The sequence below is a fragment of the Lissotriton vulgaris genome, chromosome 11 (genome assembly GCF_964263255.1).
Source record: "Lissotriton vulgaris chromosome 11, aLisVul1.2, whole genome shotgun sequence".
NCBI classification, from domain to species: Eukaryota; Metazoa; Chordata; class Amphibia; order Caudata; family Salamandridae; genus Lissotriton; species Lissotriton vulgaris.
The window spans coordinates 874,735,343-874,756,137 of NC_141699.1; the positions used below are offsets into that span (position 1 = coordinate 874,735,343).

General features: G+C 45.5%; 1 long non-coding RNA gene across 2 annotated transcripts in view; it reads right to left on the bottom strand.

Moving 5' to 3' along the window:
* Nucleotides 1-2,296: 2,296 nt before the first annotated feature.
* The window catches only part of LOC147683634 (uncharacterized), a 28,331-nt gene continuing 9,832 nt past the window's right edge, over nt 2,297-20,795 (bottom strand). The window contains exons 2-3 of one of the 2 annotated variants that reach the window (XR_015300959.1): nt 3,154-3,286; nt 2,297-2,682 (exon numbers count right to left, since the gene is read on the bottom strand). This is a non-coding gene — a long non-coding RNA (uncharacterized LOC147683634). The remainder of the gene's footprint in view (nt 2,683-3,153; nt 3,287-20,795) is intronic. The other variant, XR_015300960.1, reaches the window with a different exon arrangement.

The window sequence follows — 20,795 nt, forward strand, 5'->3', positions numbered from 1 at the left end:
TAGCAATGCTGGGTAGTCCTAAATCAAAGAATTACCTTATTCTTAAGTAAATCAGTATCTTCGAACCCATCCTTACCAAGTTTACGTACCTCTGCTAGGTAAATACTGACATTTATGTGAATATGTCTCGAAATGAGGCATCTGCCAGTTCTACAAAACCTGCTGAGCTACCAAAGATAGATCGAACTGCGCACAGCTATTCCATTTCTTTTGAAATTTTCTCATTGAATCGAAGTGAATCAGAGTTACCGTCACTGCCTGTTTCCCACAAACAACACATTTGTGATTTTTACCTTTGGCTGAAGAAGACTTACATTGTTTCTCCCTGGCTACAGCTCTGGATTGCTATAGGTCTACTGTTCCTAGTCCTCTGGATAGGTGTACTGACTGTCTTTTTCATGCTTCTGTATGGGCATTACCTCCCAGAAGCTCTGCAGTCCCACATGTGAACTTGGTCCTGAAACCGCATGCTTCATCACACCGTGAACAGAGAGACCTGTCCTTCGTGAACATTACAGCAGCTCCAGTTCCTGAAGGAATAGTATGGGTCCGAGTTTCATATGATGTGTATGGTCCTACTGACCTTTTTTTTTTAAATGCCACTCATGTTTAAAATTTCTTTAAGTAATATCATCTCCTCCAGTACTTTCTCTGATGATTGGGACTTTGAAACTGTAAATACTATGCTGTCTGATTTAGAATAATCTGCTACATTTTCAAATGATGAATTGTATGATGATACATCTAGCTTTGATACCATGTTTTGTTACCAACACTAAAGTCACTATTTTTCGCTCAACGCAAGTATCCTACATAATGTTTTCACTTACCATCAATGGGAACATTGCCCAGCACCACCGAAAGGTAGTTCACAAACGTTTGCACAGAAGTTTGCTTATTTTTCTGGGTTTAACACTTCAGACCCTACCTTATATTATTATAAAGGTTGCACCTACATTCATTAGGGAAACTGCCTGTAAAATAGGGAGAAGTAATTTGTGGTCTGATCCAGAGGGTACTTGTACTGCAATCTCAAAAAAAACATTAAACTCTGCCCTGATGGAATTTAGAGTGACAACAATTATGCAAGCAACAGATCCATCAAGTCTAACCTCTAGATTTCTAGATGTTAAATCGTACTATACATCTGAACCAGCTTTAGATATGATACAACCCCTCATAGCTAAGAAACTGTTCATCCAATTTAGGCATGTGACGCTCCCCCTCTTTGCACTTACTAAAAAGTGGGTGGGAGGAAACAAATCTTTATGTCCCGGGTGCAACGAGAACGAAGAGATTATCGTTGAAGAGAAAATCATACGGGAGAACATGGAAGTTTCAGCATCAGATTCCAAGGGACCAGAAAAAATCCAGGAATGGGTAAACCAGGATCCAAGAAGAGAAGTTCAAGGGAGTTTGCCATACCATGATGGAGCACAACAAAAGGCCCTAAAAGAGTGTCAGAATCATATTTTGGCTGGGCACAAAGGAATCCAAAAGACTGAAGACCTGGTTAAACAACGCTTTTGGTGACCCAATATGACCAGAGATATTCGTCAGTATGTGTCCACTTGCGCAATCTGTGCGAGAGGAAAATCTGAGACAAACCCCAAAAGGCCTATTAAAGCCAATGCCCACACCACCTTACCCCTTGCATACTGTGACATTAGACCTGATAGTCGAATTACCTTCCAGTCAGGGCTATGATACGATCTTGGTGTGTGTAGATGGTCCACTTTGTCCCTTTAATAGGGGTTCCGACAGCTGGCAAGTTAGCTTACACTTTTAACCAGACAATTGTGATGGCTTATGGGATACCTAAAGTATTAGTGTCTGACAGGGGTTCCCAAGTTCTCTCTCATTTTTGGAGGGTTTTTCACTAAAAAATTAGACGTAGAAACCAGGTGCACCACTAGTTATCACCCAGAGAAAGATGGCCAGACAGAAAGGGCAAATCAAGAATTAGAACAGTATCTCAGACTATGCCTACTAGATCAAGAGGGAGATTGGCCAGAGTATCTTTGGGCAGCAGAGTTCGCTCATAATAATGCAGAAAATGTGTCCACTGGATATTCTCCATTTTATTTAAACTCCGGCAGGCATCCTAATCAGTCAACTCTAATAAAAGAGAGGGACCCAAAACCAAGGGAGTAGGTTACCATAAGACAAAGTCAAAAAATATAATTCCCCCTTGGGTAATATTCAGCCTAGGCAGTCATTCAGCTCACCAACATTAAACATCAACATTGAATACATCATAGATAGTGACAACTGAGGAATGTAGAAGGAATAAATGTATATAAAAAATACACAATTTATTAAAACAGATTAAAATCAGCTGAGACTTGTACTCAGTAAGCCTAACAAAAATATCTATACATATACATGAAAATCATATAACAGTAATCAAAAAAAGGAATTAAAAACAATGCAGATTAGGCGCAAATCAAGGGACAGAACATAAGGAAAGATTAGTTCCTATTACTAAAGGGAGAAAATACAAAAGTAGATCAGAGATCAAAAACTAATCATTATTCTTGTTATTTCATCAGTTTTTTTGTCTCCCAAAAACTCAGAGTAGTTCTCCCTTTTATTGTGCATCGACGCGTGACGGTGGGCAGTCAATATATAGCCATCACCTTCTTCAGGATAATACAATAAACCATCCCTTTAAAAACAAGCCTGCAATTGAAAGAATATAAGTATAAGAACAAAAAAACTCTTTTTAAAAACAATACATCAATAATCAATTGTGAACTTCTGCATTACCTCGTGGTTACCATAATACAAACATTATTCAACAACAAACATTTAGATAAAAATCGGGTATCCCATTGGATAGAGGCTAGATACCTGGACCCTCAAATAAGGATACATATAATCCATGTTGTCACAATTTCATTGAAAAATAAACAGTAAACAAATGCACCACATGTATAGCTAATACACAATACCCAATACCTATACACATATTAATATATAAAATGCACCGTGAATACAGTTTGCACAGAATATACATGAACCCATAAATAAGCTGTTCATTAGTTACATTTTATATACATGTATATGAAAGTACCTTATAGTTCACTTAGTAGCAATTAGGTAACAAAACCAATGCATAATCACATACAACTATAACAGAACCCAACATACCTTGAAGCTTTCTGTTTCACAATCATACAGCTAAATACACGACCCTTATCTTGTGGGCGCCATCCTGTTTTCAGGGTATATATACACCTTCTCAGCGGTATTTGCAATAATTGTTTTCTATATAGAAAGCGATCTGAAACAAACTAAAGGTATAGACTATATAAAGACTCTTGCCTCCTGCTCAAAGTTAGTACCAACAGAGTCTGGATAAGCAGAAATTATAATAATAATGAGAGGTAACTAACCTTACTAATGAGTGTAGCCAAAGAAAATCAAGCTAACTCGGCATGGGCATGGAGGATCTTGATTAATAACAAGAGGGTCTAACGAGCGAATCCAATGCCAAACACGTTCCAGTGGGTAATATTTCATTATAGAAGATACGAGTGGGAAGATAAAATAAGAAGTTGCACTTTACGTACCATACTGGTAATAATACTGTCACCAAATGGCACACCCATTAGGCATACCTTTTATAGCGTGTCACCAAGCCGTTCCTTTAGGACAGCATAAAGCCAACTCTATTATGGCCCGAATATTTCCCTGCACTGCCGATGTATCCGGACATTCACTGCAGCAGGTCCCTGTTTAGGATAGCGATTCTAGAAACAAGAACAGGGAATATGGGGGACAAGCAGTGAGCTTAGAGGGCACGGGACTATAACTTCAAAAAACTAAAACCCTCATATATGCTCAGAATACCCGAGCAAAAATAGCCCCCCCATCAAGCTACACCTTACCCTCTGTCTCAAATATATCTGTCCGTTCCTGCTGCTATGAAACAGGCCAGCGTGTAATTGGGAGAGTAACAACTGTGTTTAAAACAAAATATATTTTTACTGTGTGTTACAGCGGAAGAAAATACTTGCAATATGAATTACATTTCTGACAATTCCTATTGATTTAGATTTAGCAAGAATGGGATAATTTTTCGCTACTAGAAAATAAGAGGAATATCACAAAAGAAGTATACATTTGTGATAATAGGCAGTGATGCTTAAAGCCATTTTAAAAGGCCTCTGCTTCCCATGCATAAATGTATTGACAAATGTTTTCAGAAGCATACTTTGTGAAATCATGTATTTATGCATGATTTTCTATCCAACTAAATGCAACTGTGTCTTTATGTAGATGTGTTTGCATACATGTGTTTTGAACTGCAGCTATATCTTTTTTTCCCAAATTTATATTTATTGAATTTTGTTTGTACAGTAATAACAAACAAGCAAGACAATACATTTTCCAGCGATCTTCGGATATTGCTTACATATGGCTAATTCTTGGTTACAGATACTTTCAAGAGATCCGTCAATATTGTCATAACCAGTATATTTCTCGTATTATCAGCAAATCTGAACTTGGTCTGTGTCAGGCTTAAGAATGTGAATCTCCTCCAGAATGTCAGGTTTACTCCGCGGGATCCAGCCGATGCAAAGATGGTTCCACCTCCAAATGTCACCAACACCCTGAAGTATAAACACAGGGTGTTCGAGCCATTAGGCGAGGGAGAAAAATAACAAACTAAAATAAAAAATGTGGGGTGGGTAAAGGTAGGGTCAGCAGGGAAAGGACGCCTGAAACAGAAGACAAGACAGATTTCAGTCAAGTGCTTATTAGCATGAACTACTACTCTCATATGGTCTCACTAAGAAAACATGCACATGAATAAGTACCTGGGCTGAAAGAAAACCCGACCTTGGTTAGAAAACATCTACAATCCTTCTGCCATAATCTGTGAGGAAGGCCTAAGGAACACATAGATATAAGGTAAATGAACACAGTCCTATGTTAACATACACTTACACACCTTACTGAGACACTAACCCAACACTCACAACATACCACAGAATATGTCAGCGGACTCAATGTACAAGGGGGGTCCAAAGCATCCACTGGAAGTAAAGATCTCCACCAAAAGTAAATCAGGATACGGTAGTGTGTAGGAAGCAAGAACTACAACACTCCGCTCTCAATAGAACAACTCAAAATAGAAGTACATGGAAAATGCAAACAGTAACACGTAGTTGCGACCACCACAGTATTCTGTCACACAATAACCCCACTGGAAGCCAGTACACAAGACCAGGGAACATTTGTAGTTTCCTCACTACACACCCTGATCCTTGTTTCCACAGAGATTTGCAGTATATAACGGAACGCGTGGTTTCCTCACCACAGCGCCCCGCTAGTGCAGTTTCAGTAAATATGCCGAGTGGACGGTAACACGTGGTTTCGACCGCCACTGTGTTCCGCCGCTTCTAAATGCCCATATCAGTTTACTGAGCCAAGAAATGCCCAACGGTATAGTACCCAGGCTCCGAGCCCCAGGAGACAGGCTACCGAACAGCTGACCGCTGGAGCAGTCGGTGCAAAGGACAACAGTACCTGCTGGCGGGCGTGGACTCCGTCTCAAGCCAGGACAGGATACTGACGGACTCCCTACGGGCCCACGGGAAACAAGGAGCCCACAGGAGTCAGGAAGTAACTGGAGAGGCACGGGAAGGATGGCGTGCAGAGCGTCCGCTCTCACGCCGAAGGCAGCAAACGATCAGAATAACGCGCAACAGGAAGCGCGTCGGGACCGGTGATATGCTTCCTGTGAAACCCCACCTGCTCATGGGAAATGTAGTTCTCCCATTGTGGTAGGCGCGCTGCGCTCGCGGAACCTGACAGTACATCCCCCCTCCCCTAGCGCCTCCTAGGACCAGGGCGCAGGGGGAATCGACGATGAAATGTACGCACAGCCGCCGGTGCATGAATGTTCCCCTCAGGCTCCCAGGAATCGTCCTCTACAGAGTAGCCCTTCCAAGACACCAGATACCAGAGGACGCCTCTGCACAGTTTGGAGTCCTTGATACTCCTCACCTCGTATTCTGCCCCAGCATCTCCAACCACCGGAGGCGTAGCCCTCCGTCTTGCCGAATGAGCCGGTTTTAACAAGTGACAATGGAACACAGGATGAATACGCAGAGTACCCGGCAGTTTCAACTTGAAGGCAACAGGGTTGATACGTTTCACAATGGTATAAGGCCCAATGTATCGTGGATGAAACACACTACGCAGCTTGAACCGAATGTTGCGAGTCGATAACCAGACCTTATCCCCAACCTGGAACGAGGGGCCCTCCTTACGGTGTGTGTCCTCCCATTTCTTGTACACTGCTTTAGCCCTCTCCAGATGCTCTCTGACCTTCTTGTGCAGAACATGGAGCTTCCGTACTTGCCCTAAGACCGTAGGCTGTCGAGACACTTCCTCTGGGATGTGCACAGGAAGGATGCGTGCATCAAATCCATAGGTAGCATGGAAAGGCGAGATCCCCACAGAACAGTGCCAAGCGTTATTATAGGCTATTTCGGCCATCCATAACAGGGAAACCCAGGACTCCTGAGCCTCTTCAGCAAAACACCGCAGATATTTTTTCAGGGTTTGATTCAACCGTTCTGTTTGCCCATCCGTCTGAGGATGGAAACTGGTCGAGAGGGAAGACTGTATGTGCAATGCCTGACACCACGCCTTCCAGAACCTTGCAATGAACTGGGGGCCCCTGTCAGATACTATGACCTCTGGAACTCCGTGCAAGCGTATGACATTGGTTAGCAACAATTGAGCCGTCTGCCCTGCTGTTGGCAAATTGCCACATGGTATGAAGTGGCCTAACTTAGTGAGGCTGTCCACAACTACCAACACCGCTGACTTGCCCTGATCAAGAGGGAGTCCTGTGACGAAATCCAAACTAATGGTCTGCCAAGGTTTCCTAGGGGAAGGTAACGGCATCAACAACCCCTTTTTCTGTCCGGTTGTGTTTTTAGCCCTGGCACAGGTCTCACATTGCCCAATCCATACAGAGACATCTGTGTCAACTGAGTCCCACCAGAAATGCCGTTTCATGAGCCGCCTGGTCTTTTGCACTCCCTGATGTCCTGCTAACGGGGACTCATGACACCACATGAAAGCCTTTTTGCGCAATGCTACAGAGGGAAGAAACAATCTATTGTCTTGAAAAGGCAACCCCTTTACCAACGTGCGATTCCCCCCACATGTGACCCAACTGACCCAGGCATCATGAGTCTTGGCTTGTCGAACGAGGTCCAAAAAGGTATTGGCCTGTATCACACAAATCACCTTCTCAGGACTGACTATTGACGCTTTAGCGTCTCCTTTATCCTTCTCCTCTGACTGATCTCGCCGGGATAGGGAATCGGCTTTCAGGTTGTCTGTCCCTGGTCTGAAGGTAATGGTGAAATCGTATTCCGCAAAGAAGAGCATCCACCTCATCTGTCTCTGTGTGAGGTGCTTTGCGGTCTTCATGTACTGGAGGTTGCGATGGTCGGTGTATACAGTGACAGGGAATCTGGCCCCCCAAAGGTACTGTCTCCATTCCTGAAACGCTCGCTTAATGGCGAGCAGTTCCTTCTCGGAGATGGTATAATTCTGTTCAGGAGGGCTTAGTTTTTTGGACAGATATGCCACAGGGTGGAGCTGACCGGTGTCCTTGTCCCTTTGAGACAGCACTGCTCCTATCGCTTCGTCGGAGGCATCAGCTTCAACAACGTACGGATGTTCTGGTCTAGGATGTGCCAGGATGGGAGCCGTTGTGAAAGCCTCTTTCAGATACTGGAATGCTGCTGTGGCTTCGGGTGACCACTCGAATTGCACGCCTTTACGCAACAGTCTCGTCAAGGGAACTGCCACTTGGGAGAACCCCGCTATAAATCGACGGTAATAATTGGCGAAGCCTAAGAATCTTTGCACGTCCTTCACACAGGTAGGGGTAGACCACTCCTGTACCGCCTGTACCTTTCTATCGGACATTTGCAGTCCCTCGTGGCTTAGCATGACTCCCAAGAATTCAACCTTGTCCACACTGAATTCGCACTTGCTCAGCTTGCAGTACAAGCAAAGACCTGCAACGCGACGACTCTCTTTTTCTTCCCTGGTTAGTGGGGACCGGACTGCACCGATTTCCATCGGTTCAGATTGAGCATCTGCAGAAGGCAAAGGCCTACGTGGACTCCATTCGGACCGGAGGGGCCCCCTGTCCCATCGTCTCCTATCCCCTCCTCTGTCTGCCATTCTACCCTCTAATCTTAGAGTCAAGTTTACCATGTCTACACAAGTGGTTGGTTGGGGATCTATCTGAGCAATGACGTCTTTAAGACCGTCCCTCAATCCCTGGTAGAATAAGGACATCCTCTTTTCCTCTGGCCATGAAGTTTCAGCCACCAGTCGGTTAAATTTGGTGAGATACGTAATTAAATCCGACCTCCCTTGCCTTAGTTCCAGGAGTTCCCTATCTGCACTAAGGGTGGTTGCCCTTCTATCGAACACCTTCTCGAATTCAGTCCGAAAAGTGGCCCAATCTGAGAGCATGGGGTCGTCATTCCGAACCAAGGGTACAGCCCAATTGGCTGCATCCCCTGTCAGGAATGAAAGCGCAAAAGCCACCCTAGAATGGTTGTTAGGGAACGAGGCTGGCTTACACGAAAAGTGCAACATGACTTGCGTTATAAACGCCTGAGTCTTGGAAGGATCCCCGGAATACCTCTCTGGACTAGCTAGAGGAATAGGGGGGGGTACCGTTACTTGTACCTGAGGTACAGACGTAGAAAAGGGGTTCCTAGATAGCTTATCTACTTTTTCTCTGAGTGCTGCTGCCTCTGCTTTAGAGGAGGCCAGCTCCTGCTGCACTACTAGCAGAGCCTGCAGTACATCATCCATGGTGGCCATTTTGCAACAACTGGACCGGGCAGAGCAACGTTCGTGGGCGCGTTATTCTGTCAGGTTTACTCCGCGGGATCCAGCCGATGCAAAGATGGTTCCACCTCCAAATGTCACCAACACCCTGAAGTATAAACACAGGGTGTTCGAGCCATTAGGCGAGGGAGAAAAATAACAAACTAAAATAAAAAATGTGGGGTGGGTAAAGGTAGGGTCAGCAGGGAAAGGACGCCTGAAACAGAAGACAAGACAGATTTCAGTCAAGTGCTTATTAGCATGAACTACTACTCTCATATGGTCTCACTAAGAAAACATGCACATGAATAAGTACCTGGGCTGAAAGAAAACCCGACCTTGGTTAGAAAACATCTACAATCCTTCTGCCATAATCTGTGAGGAAGGCCTAAGGAACACATAGATATAAGGTAAATGAACACAGTCCTATGTTAACATACACTTACACACCTTACTGAGACACTAACCCAACACTCACAACATACCACAGAATATGTCAGCGGACTCAATGTACAAGGGGGGTCCAAAGCATCCACTGGAAGTAAAGATCTCCACCAAAAGTAAATCAGGATACGGTAGTGTGTAGGAAGCAAGAACTACAACACTCCGCTCTCAATAGAACAACTCAAAATAGAAGTACATGGAAAATGCAAACAGTAACACGTAGTTGCGACCACCACAGTATTCTGTCACACAATAACCCCACTGGAAGCCAGTACACAAGACCAGGGAACATTTGTAGTTTCCTCACTACACACCCTGATCCTTGTTTCCACAGAGATTTGCAGTATATAACGGAACGCGTGGTTTCCTCACCACAGCGCCCCGCTAGTGCAGTTTCAGTAAATATGCCGAGTGGACGGTAACACGTGGTTTCGACCGCCACTGTGTTCCGCCGCTTCTAAATGCCCATATCAGTTTACTGAGCCAAGAAATGCCCAACGGTATAGTACCCAGGCTCCGAGCCCCAGGAGACAGGCTACCGAACAGCTGACCGCTGGAGCAGTCGGTGCAAAGGACAACAGTACCTGCTGGCGGGCGTGGACTCCGTCTCAAGCCAGGACAGGATACTGACGGACTCCCTACGGGCCCACGGGAAACAAGGAGCCCACAGGAGTCAGGAAGTAACTGGAGAGGCACGGGAAGGATGGCGTGCAGAGCGTCCGCTCTCACGCCGAAGGCAGCAAACGATCAGAATAACGCGCAACAGGAAGCGCGTCGGGACCGGTGATATGCTTCCTGTGAAACCCCACCTGCTCATGGGAAATGTAGTTCTCCCATTGTGGTAGGCGCGCTGCGCTCGCGGAACCTGACACAGAACTGCAAGGGGTGCAGGCTCTGTTCCGTATTCGGCTGCCACGCACACTCAGTATGCTCAGTTTGCAACCCGCACTTGCCGCAAGTAGACGTACGGACCTAAAGCGCAGGCGCGTTTTTTGATCTTTTGTCAACGGAGGATTCTGCGGCTGGTGGCAGCCGCGCGGTGGGGGAAGGAAACGCCGCCCAATGCCACTGCCCAAGAACACAGAGTCAAGCCGGGCGGAGGATCCGCGGAAGACCCGCGGTACGGCGCATTGAGGGCCCGTGAGCCTGTGAGCTTTGTGGAAGGTGGATTTTGGCTGCAGTCACTGGAAGGAAAAAACGCCATTAAGGAAACCGAATCGGGCAGAGGACCCGTAGCGCGGTGTGTAGAGGGCTTAAGCAGCCAAGTGACAGTATCCCGGCGGAAGGAGGGCCCTGGAAAATCCGTGTATCTAGGCTCTGCCCGGGCCGTATAGCAACGGATCAGCAGAATCACTGGACATTTACATGTTGATCTGAGTGTGTGTAATGGCAGACCGAGGAACAGAGGTAAGTGGGGAGTAGTATGTCCAATTTTTCAAGTAATTCAGCTAAAGTGAGAGCCCGCAAAAATGTAAAAACTGGGAAAAAGTCTGTGAAGAACTCGTCAGAGTCCGGAAAAGGCAGTGGGACAGGCATTCCGAAATCGGTGTTGAGTGAGCCAACTAGAAAGAAGAAGCAAGCTTCAAGAAATATTCAATCCCTGTTACTAACACCTACATCTGCGAAGCCAAAAGTAACAAGGGGTGGCTCATCAGTATCTAACTCTATTAAAGACTTTCTGGGAAGACACTTCAAGGGGAAGAATGTAAATAGCAAGGAGGCAAGCGCCGTCGCAGATATAAACTCTGAAATTAGGAGTGAGGATGTCTTAACCTCTTTGAATCAGTCCATACTTAATTTATCTGGCGTACCTCTGAACCCACGACTGTCTTCCTCGCCAAGAATGTTCCAGAGGTCACTCAAAGGTGAATTAGAGGACCAAGGGGAAGACGTATCCACAAATAGTAATGAAATAAGCCCAAAAGACCATAATGGAACTATGATGCAATCTAAGGAAAATGTGGGTGTGGACTGCTCCTTTGGTTTAGGAAATGAACATTTGCACTCTCCACTGCATGGGCTTGAGGTTACAGGAACCTCGAGTACCTCTATGATTGAGGTTATGTGGATCCTTCAAAAAACCCTGCAAGGCTTGCTAGAGGTTTCGGTATTAAACAATGATCTTTTAAAAACCCAGGGGGATCAGTTCAAAGCAATTTTGGGTGAGCTGACCCAAATCAGAGGTTTAATGCCGGCTCTAGTTAGATTGATTGGTGGAAACCAGGAGGGGGTAGGTAGCAAAGAGGTGGAGGATGATGTGCTATGGGCCCCAACTTCAAAGAAAGAGGAACCTTTAGTATATATATATATATATATCCAGGCAGCCAATGATTGTGAAAAAATGGGGTGGAAACGAGATATCATACAAATAGATTCCAGAGAAGGGAGGTTACCCGTACAAAAAGTTGCCTATTAAAAAATCCTGCCAGGAAGTTAAGAAGAGGGAAAGGAGAAAAGATGGAATTAGTAGGTAAAGAGGGGGAAAAAATGCAAAGACCAAAGGAGAATAAAGTAAAGTCCCCGATGGAACAGGAAGAACATTGGAAAAGATTAGTAAGACCAAAGTTTAATAAAAGTGGTCTGGTACATACAATAAGGGTGATGAAGGGCAAAGAGGAGAAAAGTATAAAAAGGAAGCCATCAGGAGCTCAAGGAAATCCTAGGTGCAGCAAGGCCCCGATGGAAGACGATAAGGGAGATCAATTGTCAATGTGAAGGGAAGCCAGTTTAAAGGGGGTTATCTATGGTTCTAGGCAAGCAGGTACTAAAGATATATGGGTTTTCCTAAAACCCGATAATGGTGGGAAAAGTGGGAAAAAAGCTAGTAAACTAAACCCATTAAATCGATCTCAACTCTTATTCACTATGGCAAAATGTGCAAGTCTTAGGAGTATTGGCACAAAGGACCTTAAAGAAGTAGGGTTTGTTACAAGCAGCACAGGAGGTGAGGTGACTAAGGTCCTCTTTCATTCTGCTTGGGTGAAAGATGCGGTGGAAAAAGCTAAAAATGAGTTACAAAAGGAGGGGATTAGACTAGTAAGAAAGGAGGAAATACAGGGACAGTATTTCCTGGCGAACCATGCTGGTCTAGGGTTACGGCAGATAAGGCTAATTAACTCGAATTGGAATAACAAGGAGGATATTGCAATTACTGTAACTGACTATGAATCTGCAGGGTATGAAGAAGATGTATGTGCCAGAAATAGGTATGAAGCCCTAGCACCTCCAGAATCTAGGGAGTATGATGAAGAGGGATTTCTCAGTGAAATAGATTAGGAGAACGGGTCGTCACACAGCCTTTCAATCCTATCACGGAATATAAATGGTTACAAGAAAATATCGGCACAGATCGAGTTCGATAAAATTATAAAGAGTAACGATATTGTGTGCCTACAGGAGACATGGCTGTGTGACGATACCCTAAAATCCTTAGTTACAGAAGGATTTGCCCAATACTCCGAAGCAGCAAAGAAAAATAATCTGGGGAGGCCATCAGGGGGTCAACTAACGCTGATCTCCTCACAGATAGTTAGGAAGGTTGAAAGCTTAAAATTACTTAGTGAGTGGGCACTAGGTTGCAGAATTTTACTGCAGAAGGTAGATCCCCTCTATGAGGGAATATGTATCATAAATGTATATATACAGAAGGGAAAGGACTGTGAATACAAGGAGAATTTGGGTAAACTGAAAGAAGACCTAGAGTCCATTAGTGTTAAGCAACAGAAGGACTTAGTATTGGTGGTAGGTGATTTTAACCATAGATTAGATCCCAGAAGGGTGGATAGTTGGTATAAAGAATTGTTAGAATCCCATAATATTGAAGTAGCACTCTTTCCAAGGTGGGAGCTCTCACAGCAGGACGAGTTATTCAGTCAGCTAATGGGGTCCCTGGGGATGGTATGTGCAAATGGGAGATTTCAGCCAGACCGGCCAGCGGGAAGGACTTTTGTGAGGGGCCAGCAACTTTGTCCAATAGATTATGTGTTTTGCCAGGCCTGGTGTTTTGATATAATTAAAAAATTTGAGGTGATGAAAATGACAGGTAGTGATCACTTCCCTTTGAAGGTAGAAATACACATACCAAAAAGTAAAAATAGAGAGAGGGCTCTACAGGTCCATGTGGAGTATCCCAAACGATTAACAACCTGTATATCGGATGAACAGATAGAGAAGCTCAAGCTAATTCAGCAGTCGACTCCAACTGAAGAAATCCAAACTAAAGCAGGAATTCCTTGGTTTGAACTAACCATAGGTAAGCTGGCAGATTCCCTTAAGAAGGAATTTAAGACAAAAAAGTCAGGACTGGGGAGCAATGCTGTTAATAATAGCAGGAAACCCTGGTTCGACGAAGAGTGCAGGGTAGCCAAGGCCCTGATAAAACAGAAGGAGAGAAGATTAAGGGCCAGGTTTAGAGCGGACCTACACCAGGCACTCCAGCAACTAAGGTTAAAGTATAAAACATTATTTGGAATAAAAAAAAAATGTATGAAGAGAAATGTTGGGCAAATATGTTGGAGGTAATTGAAACCAAAGATGTGAGAGGGTTCTGGAAATTAGTCCAAGAAAGCGTGGGTAGGAAAACAGGCTCCTTGGTCTGTATGGTCCCCGAAGAGGACTGGGTAGGTTATCTGGAAGAAATCTATGGAAGATGGCCGACACAAGCAATGCCAAGAACCCTAGATTGGTCACAGGTGAGGGATGATATAAAGGAATACTTTACCCCAAGATATATAATTGAAATTATAGCTAGTTTGAACCTTACCCGTGCCGCAGGACCAGATAACCTCCCTGCAGTGATAATTAAAACGAGTCCAGAATGGTGGGCGGAGATTTTGGCAAAGATGTTCCTAGTAATTCTGGATACGGGTATTGTTCCAGAAAGTTGGAAGGGCGCAATTATAAGGCCAATACATAAAATGGGTAGCCACAAAATACCGAAAAACTATAGGCTGATAAACCTTCTGGACATAGGGGAAAAAAGTCTTCGCAAAAGCCATATTGAATATATTAAAAGACTGGGCAGAGGAAAACCAGATCATCCCCCCGGAACAGGGAGGGTTTAAAGCTGGCCATTCTACAATTGATCATTACTTTGCTCTTTGGGCCATAGCGCGGAAGTCAATGGAAACACGGGGCAGGTTATTTTGTTGTTTTGTAGACTTCTGTGCAGCCTTTGATCTAGTGGATCGTGAGCTGCTGTGGGAAGCCTTAATTAGTTATGGAATTCCGAATTATGTACTGCGGCTGCTACAAATGCTCCACACTAAAAACTGGCGCCAGATAATTTTATAAAAAGATGGTAGCTTATCTGGGAAAATAGAAATTGGAAATGGGCTGCGACAGAGATGTGTATTAGCTCCCCTGCTGTTTTCCTTGTTCTTAGCAGACATGCCATTAATTTTGGGGAATGCAACTGGGGCAAGCCCGAAATTAAATGGCAAGCAGATCGCATGTTTACTTTATGCCGACAATCTGGCGATTATGGACCAGACCGAGGTTGGCTTGCAAATAAAACTGAATATATTTAATGACTACTGCTCAAGGAAAAAACTTGTGATAAATATGGATAAGACCAAAACCTTGAGCTTTGGCCGGAGGAAAACTAAGTTCTCATGGTGGATAGGGTCAGAAAAAGTGGAATCGGTAACAGAGTATAGATACTTGGGGCTATGGTTCGAGAAAATTTTTAAATGGAATACCCACTTAGAGGCATCTACATTAAGAACCTCTGCATCGATTAGCGTATTGAAATTGTTTAATAAAGCCTATGGGGCAATGACCGATAGACCAGTGCTAAAAGCATATTCCGCTATTGTACCCCCGCAATTCTTGTACGGCGCAGAATTGTTAATTTTAAGTGGCAAGGATAACTGGGATGTTGAAGAAGGTAAAAACTTTCACCAAAATATCTCAATGGTGTAAAAATGAAATACAGATAGGCGAACTAAAATGGGCAAGAAAGATTAGGGGGACTATAACAAAGCTATGCAATAAGATGGGTGTTAATGTGTGCCCTACTGTCTCTGTGGCGAATATCGATAAAAAGTTACGCAGGTTGATGGGGAATGAAATATCTCATGCAAAGGACAAAATCCATCTTGTAAATAAAACTTCATATCGTTTTAGGATTGATGCATGGAATAATGATAAATACTTCCCCTATATTGATAAGCTACCGGACCGCCAATTACGAAATGAGGTTTTGAGGGTAAGAATTGGGGTAAACCCTTGTTATATGAACAATCCGGTAAAGCGGGCTATGATCAACGAGACAGGAAGCTGCACTTGCTCTTTAGGGACCAAATGTGATATGCCGCATATTTTATTTGATTGTCTGAAGTTCTTGGATTTACATATTATGGTTTTTAAAACCAATATTTATGAAATATGAGATCAAAACTAGGACCCAGGCTGTGACACTGATGACAGAAATGGCCCATTTGGATATTGCCGTGGCTAAGGGGAAATATGTGCAAAAAGTGAAGGCATCTCTATATCTTTTTTTTTTTAACGTAAGACTTTATTGACATCTGCTTAATGTACACAGCATTATGCCTACAACCCTGAGGCCGGCTGCCACACTGTTTGAAGACACGAAAAAAGAATATTAAATACACAGCTGTTCAGCCGACAACCTGCGGTCCGGCAGCAATTTTTTGACAGCACAGCGGAAAATAGGATAGCATTTTTAGAAGAATCTGAGTCTGTCTTACTTTTGTACTTTATAACCATAACTCAACTTGTGACTCAATAGATTGAACATGTTTCATACATTCCAGCACCCACGATTCTATCCTCTACCCCGGCATGTCAGTACTAGCGCTCCCCGTGTACCTCCCGCTCCTCAGGGTTCCCCAATATATCCGGCAGAGCACCGTGTCAATCCCATTACACCACCTTACCAGCGTTTCTGGTCATCAATCAGGTTATTTAGTCTATATCTTCCTAATCCTCTGAACTATCAATGTCCTCCTCCGGCAGCGGCTCACACAGTTCCCCCCGATATTTGTTCCAGGGCAGCCAGACCCTATTCCACTTGCGAGGATTGGCCCTCAGTTTGTACACCGCATTCTACCCGTACTAGCATACACCTCAAGATGGCTCCCAGGAGGAACTCCAACATGTACATTGTGCGCAGGGGGCGATCAGACTTTAGAGCATATACTTTTTGTATGTCCAAATCATAAAGTAACCCTAGCCCGTAAAAGATACCTTGACCCTATCTTTCGCTCCTGTAGAATTACAATGGTGAGAGAACTTATATTTTTGTGCAATCAACCTCCGAACGAATTTGTTTGTTATAACTTGTATACATTTTTTAAATCCTTTTTATCTTTATATTGATAAAACTGAATTCTTTTTAAATATGTAAAATGTAAAAATTTTGTGGTCCTCTGTCGAGTACCAATACAAATAAACCTTTTTGACTTTGACTTTTGTACACCGCTCGTTCAATCACAAGAAGCACATCCACGTTCCTACACCACTGCCCCAGAGTCGGTGCATCTGCCGCCCCCCGTCTCTGCTATATCCCGTTTGGCCACCATAATACCCACAATGGCCCATTGTTGTCCCTGGCGCGTCAGGTCATTCGGCCCCCATACATTCAGCAGGCACACACGCGGGTCAGGTGTAATGGATACTTCTAAAGTCTGGGATATGATGCGCATTACCTGCCGCCAATAATCAGCAATAGTCGGGCACTCCCAGAGCGTATGTAACAGTGTGCCTTCCTTCCCACAGCCCCTCAGACAATATGGATGGTCAGCCCTGTGAAATTTGTGTAGGGTGGTCCTTGTATAATAAACCCGGTGTAATATCTTGAATTGCACCAGTCGGAACTGAGCCGAGATGCCCGCTTCCTTCGGGGATGCCATAGCAGCGTTCCAGTCCGTCTCATCCATTCAGCCTATATCTCACTTTCCCATTTCTCCCTTAATTTCTGTAGGGGGTCTGGAAGGGTATTCAGTAGCTTTTTGTACGCGAGGGAAGTGGCGCTAGTCTGCATAAAGTCGGTAAGTAGTCGATCTTCTAGCGGGGAGGACTCCGGGATCTTCGCTCCCGCCTCTATTGCCGTCATCAGTGCATGTCTTATTTGAATATAACGGTAGGTCTTGTTCGAGCCCAAGTTATATTGCTGTTGTAGGTGTGAAAAGGAGACCACCCCATCTTTCGTCCACATGTCTCCCACCGTGGAGATTCCAATGTTGATCCATTGAGTGAATCCCTTGCTATGTCTCAACTGACCCAACGCCTTGGTATCCCACAGAGGTGTAAGTTTTGTTATAACACCCCCCCATTTGAGCCTCGTCTGTGCTTTGTGCCAGAACGCCACTGTGTGCCTAGTTGGGCCCATTAGTTTCGATGCTAGTCCTTTGTGGTAAAGCGGGGCCAGCAGACTGTGTGTACCCAGCTTTGCTCTGTCTGCGAGATAGGCCGGGTCATCTTGCGGGGCGTGCAGCCATTGGTTAATAATTTTAGGGTGAGCAGCCCAGTAGTACAATTGTACATTCGGCAGGGCTATTCCACCGTCATACCAGCCCCGGATAAGCTTCATGTGTGCTACACGAGCTGGGTGGTCGCCCCAGAGCAAACCAGTCACCACTGCCGTCACCTTCCGGAAAAAGGAGGGCGGTATTAGGGTCAGCGTATTTTCAAGCACATAAAGGAAACGTGGCAGCTCCATCATTTTGAATAGCGCTGCACGCCCCAGCAGAGTCTAAGGGAGGGCCTTCCAATGTCTCGAATCAGTTTGTAGACGCGCGAGCAGTGGTAGTAAATTCAACTCATAAAATGCTTTGTCCTCACGGGTAATATGAATCTCCAGATATCTGAGGGAGGTGCCCGCCATCGCCAGTGGGCAGTCTGCAGGAAGATTCGGGGAGGGACCTCTAAGCTCATAAATGATCGATTTCGCCCAGTTGATCTTATACCCTGAAGTCCGCCCGTGCTCATCACACAGTGCCAATAATATCGGGATACCTCTCTCTGGGTCCGACAAATAGATCAACATGTCATCGGCGTAGAGGGAGACTCTGTCTTCCCAGTTGTCTCCCCAAGGTATCCCTCTCAATAGCGGGAATGTTCTAATGATTGTGGCCAGCGGCTCCAGGACCAAGGCAAATAGCAGAGGTGAGAGCGGACACCCCTGCCTTGTCCCCCTGGCTAACATAATCTCGCAGGAAATATGACGATTTGCCGCCACATGTGCCACCGGACTCGCGTACAGTAGCTTAATCCAGGCGATAAATTTGGGGCCGAAGCTAATGTGGGCCAATACTGCAAAAAGGTACTGCCACTCCACTATGTTGAACGCCTTCTTCGCATCCAATGACAGAATGGCTGCCGGTTCCGTTAGCAGTGTGGCTCGCGCCTTTGCTCCTTGTACTCTGCGGAGATTCAGCGCCGCGCTCCTGTGTGGCATAAAGCCCGATTGATCCGGGTGTATTAACTGCGCGAGGTGAGGCATCAATCTGGCGGCTAGTAATTTCGCCAGAATTTTGGCTTCGGCATTGAGGAGAGATATCGGGCGATATGATGTGCACTCTATGGGTGGTTTGCCCGGTTTTGGGATCGCCACAATGGTTGCTCTACGTTGATCGAGGGGTAGAATCCCCCGCACCAAGCTTTCGGTATACATGTCAAGTAGGGGTGTACTTAACGTTTCCGACATAGCCTTGTACCACTCAATAGGGATTCCGTTGGGGCCCAATGCTTTACCAGAGTGAAGTGCATTAATAGCCAACTGTATCTCCTCCGGTGACAGATCGGCTTCTAACTCATCTACTGCCTCCTGTGAAAGGGTTTGAGTCGGTACATCGTGGAGAGCCGTTGTTGCCTCCCCCGGTGTTATTCCCACCTCAGGGGTGTACACCTCCTGAAAGTGGTCAGCCAAGGCGTCTATTATCAATGACGGGCACGTTTGTAGCATCCTGTCCGAATCTCGCAGTTGTAGTATATTCCTATTGCCTCCCTTCTTTCTGTCCAACCAGGCGAAAAGCTTACTTGCCTTATCTCCAATATCATAGACTCTATGTGCTGTCGCCGCAATGTTCTCGACCGTCCGTCGCCTAAGATGGTCGTCGTGGAGCCGCTGCCTGAGTTGAAGCGTGTGTAGCATATCTACCGTTGGGTCCACCATGTGCGCTACATTCGCCTTGTTAAGCTCGAATTCTAATTCTAGTAGTTCCTCCTTTTGTGTGCGTTTGTGTCCTGTTATGGTTGAGATCGCCTGCCCCCTCAAAACCGTCTTATATGCCTCCCACAAGACCGTAGGTGATTTTACCGAAGTCGCGTTCTCTGCAAAGTAATATCGGGTCGTCTTTTTCAGCTCCCTACCTATGCTTGGTATCTGGAGATAGCCTGGGAAGATCGGAAATATCCTTTTGCAAGCCCTCTCCGGGCATGACAATGTCAGTGTTATTGGAGAGTGGTCTGATATGCCCCTGGGTCTGATCTGCACGTCATCTATGGTTAGGAGGCCGTCTCCCAGCGTAAGAAAGTAGTCGATACGAGATAGGCTATTATGGACATTAGAGTAGTAGTTGTATTGCTGGTCCTCAGGGTGAAACTGTCGTCAGATGTCTACCAGCCCCTGCGCTACCAGGAACTTGCCTAATCGGGAGGGACCAGGGGTCTGTGTTCGTATCGGGAACCTATCCTGTTTGTTGTGCGTTACGGCATTGAAATCCCCTCCTATAATTAGGTCCCCCTCTGGGAGTTCCAGAAGGAATTTCCCCAATTCAGGAAGGGCGATTGCGTGAAGTGCTGGAATGTAGACAGACACTACGGTTATCGGCTTGCCTTTCCATTGTCCATGCGCCGCTGCGAAGCGGCATTGGTCATCTGTTTTAGTGGTCTGTACTATGAATGGTGCCGATTTTCGCATCAATATGCCCGTCCCACGCGACCCTGAGGTAAAACCTGAATGTACTATCATTTGATAACCCTGTCTGTCCAGTGCCTGAGTAGCTGCGCCTATCAGGTGTGTTTCCTGAAGAAGGACCAAAGCAGGACTTAGCCTCCTAATACCCTGCAGTACCAACCCCCTCTTAATCTTGTCCCCCAGCCCTCTCACATTCCAGGTCATCCACTGCAGCGGTGTTACCGGCCCCGTTTGAGATCCCCCGTCTATGGTGTCATCCTGTGTGTCGTGTGCCATTTACAACTTGGTGTGGAAGACATGAGTGCGCCACGGACTGTGACTCACACGCCAATCGTGTGCTGACCAATGTGCCTTTGCCTGTATGCCATATCCAACCAATACGAGTCAAACAATTAGCAACAGAACCGTAAACTCCCCCCCCCCCCCCTGACTCCCCCCTCCCTGCTCCCCTGCTACACGGACCTTGAACCGCCCGGCCCCCCCAACTTAGCAGAGTGCTTAACCCATCCCACACACAGAATACTTGCTCGTTGGGGTGAGGAATACTCCGGAGTCAGCGACCCCTCTTACCCTCCTCGGG